A 3,993-nucleotide genomic window follows, 5' to 3' on the forward strand; every position below is an offset into this window, starting at 1 on the left:
ATTCTCAATAGTGAAGTTATGAAGAAGTGCGTAGCAAGGTATGAAGAGGTGAGGAGAAACCGATATGAGGAGAGAAGAGCATTTAGGATGCGTTTGAGAGGCTTGCCATTTCCTTTGGAGCTTGCATCACTTCTAGAAGATTGTACCATTGATTAGCTTTATTAATAAATGTAAAAGGCGAAAGAACATGGAGAGATGGTGATAGAAGAAGAGGGGGAGTATGCAAGAGGATGCGAGCCTCATATAAGTGTGTCTTTATTTTCTCTTTTTTAATTCAAGTAGAATCTCATGATATGGTTATTCAATATCATAAGTATATTGCATTTGGTGTTGGTGGTAGCATAAGGTATACAATGCCATGTGGTCTTTGAAGGAAGGCATTTCTACACTTAACATATAGATACAAAGAGAAATGCCCAAGATTGTGGAGTTATGGCAAACTTCACGGGAGTAATGTTTGATTACTGTGGTATGATTCAAAACATCCTAATGGTTGGATTCAAGACATTCCAAATTTTTATATCAGATGTGAAGTAGTTCAAGGATGTGGTATGTGGTGGAGGCACTCAAGAAATCTTGAAAAGATATCCAAATGGATTCCACAAAATTTTGGCAAATAGAGAGAGACACATTTTTGCTCCCTCACCATTGTGAACAAGTAAATTCTAACCCCATAAGCTTTTATTATATCATCCTTATGCATGTTCAATTTACACTCAATGAGTTTCTTTATACAAGGTTGTATTTTATGTGGATATAATTGACAAGAAATGGTGATATGTCATACATATCACTCCTCCTTCAAAGATTATTTTTCAAGATGGGATGTTTGTCAAAATTATGGGGAGTATACACAACGGAAGCAATAGTTGATGGCAAGATAGAGCAACATATATGAAAGAGAGCAAGAACACAAGATGTATATAAAGCTTCTATATTACCTTCTATTTTAGCCACTTTAAAGCTGGCTTGGACCTTCTCCTTGTGAATGTCTTGATTGTGTTACAAAAGTGAGGCCTCGTGTCCTTTATAAAGGGTCCACCAAAGGCTAGGGTTGGGCCAACCCTAGATCTCTTTTCCACCCATATGCCTACTTTATTTAGGAGTGTGTTCACACCTACATGACCTCTTTCACACCTACATGACCTCTTTCTCTCACCCTTTACCACTTGTACATCATATATTTCAACACCCCCACTAAATGCCACCATGGGAAAATGCCAAACATAGAGCAAGGTGAGCATTGGACATACAAGAAAAAATGACCCCCTATCAAGCATAGGATAGATAATAAGGTAGGTAGCCTTTATAAATTAGGCTTTTACAAAAGTGATGAGTTATAGAGAGATATGGTCACTCCCAATTCTAGTAAACATGCTTCAGTCCTTAAGTAGAAGAGTTGCTTATCTGGAACAATTGAGGAATTTACATAATTCCCCTCAACCTTAGTAACATCTTTAGTACCATCTCTTCCATAGAGTGACTTCACCCTTGTTGATCCTTCACTTTTATGAAACCATCTTCTTGCAAAATACAATCTTCAAGTGGGATTTGGATGGCTTAATTGGTTGCAGTGAGATTGCATCTTCATGCTTCTCCAATCCTTTCTCATGGTAGACACGCTTTATACGTACATGTCTCCTTCTAATCATGCTAGCTTCTTTAGTCCAGCTACCACATCGATTAACACATGGTTGCCAGAGCAGCCATGTTTTAATAGCTTATGCATATGCTTCTTGCTTCCACCTTCCAATTCATTTTGATGCATAAATACATACACCAATCTAAACATTGATTTAGGAGAGGTCTTACCACTTGTTTATCAACACAAGGGTAGTGTCTAACTCCATTACAATACAGTAGACAATTTCCATGCACATGAGTTGCGGATTTCATGCTGGATGCATTGATTTTTCTTGGTTTCAAAAATTGTGCATGCCTTGCGCTTCCCAAGTGACAACGGCACAAATAATTTCTTCCTCCGCTTGCCTCAAGCAGCATGAGAGAAATGAGGAAAGAAACCTTTGAGTGCTTAAAGAAAAGTTTTAGAGAAAACCTCATAGAAAGGTTCGTTAAAACCTCCAAGGGTTTATAAAACCACTTTAGAGAAGACCTTTCAAAGCACAACCTTTGAAATCAAAGGTGATTTTTTTTCCTATTTTCTGGAACAAAAACACACTGCCAGATGCTGCAAATTCGTTGTCAGATGCACCATTTCCTGGACTCACTGAAGAGGTTGTTGGTTGTGTTTAAGGTGCACAACAATATTTTGCTGGCCTTGCTACAGTGTTGCTGATGTTGAATGGCCAGTGAGACGGAATCCGTGGTGACGAACGGTGATGTTGAAAAACTTGACGGAAGTGCTGCGCTGCTATCGTTGATGGGGACGGCTATGCTATTATAGCTTATAAAGTTGTTGCTTAGGCAACAGCAACAACCATACACAAGGCAGTCACTAGACGGAACTTCAATGGTGATGGAAATGCTGGACGGAACTTCAATGGTGATGGAAATGCTGGACGGCAACAAACAAATTGCAGTGTGACAGACGGCCAGAAAATAGCAATCAAAATTTGACGACTGTGGACATCGGCTACGTTTTTTTGGATGCTGCATTTTTTGGTTATTTTTCCAAGGTTTATATAACTGTATGTAGGGTCGGCTGAGCGAGCCAACCCTCTTTGGAGCACAAAAATTGTGTCGGCCATATGTCTAGATATCCATACGGCGTGCGTTGCGAGAAAGCGCGTGGCACATTTAGCCAACCGACCCTTTTTACTTATTACATGTTCTTGCAGCGCCTCTTATACTCTTGAATTTTGATCCATACGCTTCCCGTATATGGGATACGTACACCACCTTACACGTGGCCACCTTATGGCAGATGTGCAGTGTTGCTGATGTTGAACGGCCAGTGAGACGGAATCCGTGGTGACGAACGGTGATGTTGGAAACTTGATGGAAGTGCAAATCTGTTGCGCTGCTATCGTTGATGGGGCGGCTATGCTTTTTTAGCTTACAAAGTTGTTGCTTAGGCAACAACAACAACCATACACAAGGCGGCAGCCACTGGACGGAACTTCAATGGCGATGGAAATGCTGGACGGCAACAGACAAATTGCAGTGTGACAGACGGCCAGAAAATAGCAACCGAAATTTGACGACTATGGACATCGGCTGCGTTTTTTTGGATGCTGCATTTTGGAGGGAAGAAGACAAACCAAATAACCTTCCACACTACAAAGCTCCCATGCACCTTCAACAAAGAAAGATTCGACGGAATTTTTTGATTGAAAAAACCAAAAAAATTATCAATTTGCTTGAGGTTTTTTTCTTCTTTTTCCTCTTCTTTTTCTTCTTGTTAATGATGAGAGAACCTTCTTCTTCTTCTTCTTCCAAGCTTCAAGAGCTTGTTGATGATGATAGAATCTCCTCTTTGATGAAGCTCTTTTGTTATCTTCTTTCTTGACGCCTTTTTGCTTCACCTTCTTCTACCACCATCCTTCTTGATGATGATGTGAATGGCTTATGATAGAGAGAGAGAGAGAGAGAGAGAGAGAGAGAGAGAGAGAGAAAAGGGATTGAAGGGCAGCTTAGCCTTTACAACGCTCTGATACCATGTCAAAATTATGGGGGGGAGTATGCACAATGGAAGCAATAGCTGATGTGGCAAGATAGAGTAACATATATGAGAGAGAGCAAGAACACAAGATGTACATAAAGCTTCTATAATACCTTCTATTTCAACCACTCCAAAGTTGCCTTGACCTTCTCCTTGTGAATGTCTTGATTGTATTATTTGACACTACCACATGTCCCATTCAGGCAACCTTGGATAATGTCTATCTTGTTCCTAACTTGGGCCTCAACTTACTTTCTATATCTCCCAGTTGACCCAACTCGATCATGGAGTTGACCCAACTCGATCATGGAGTTTACTTCAACAAGCGAGTTGTCGAGGTGCTTGATGAGACTACCGGTCTCATTGTTGGC

The 3,993-nt window shown here is 40.3% G+C and overlaps 1 non-coding gene across 1 annotated transcript; it reads right to left on the reverse strand.

Moving 5' to 3' along the window:
• Nucleotides 1-2,650: 2,650 nt before the first annotated feature.
• Nucleotides 2,651-2,777, reverse strand: LOC147608662 (U11 spliceosomal RNA). Its single transcript, XR_015264417.1, has one exon. It is a non-coding gene; the product is annotated as a U11 spliceosomal RNA (small nuclear RNA).
• Between the last annotated feature and the right edge of the window lie 1,216 nt (nt 2,778-3,993).

The sequence above is a fragment of the Cibotium barometz genome, chromosome 52, assembly GCF_041138505.1.
Source record: "Cibotium barometz isolate CiBa-2024 chromosome 52, ASM4113850v1, whole genome shotgun sequence".
In the NCBI taxonomy this organism is placed as follows: Eukaryota; Viridiplantae; Streptophyta; class Polypodiopsida; order Cyatheales; family Cibotiaceae; genus Cibotium; species Cibotium barometz.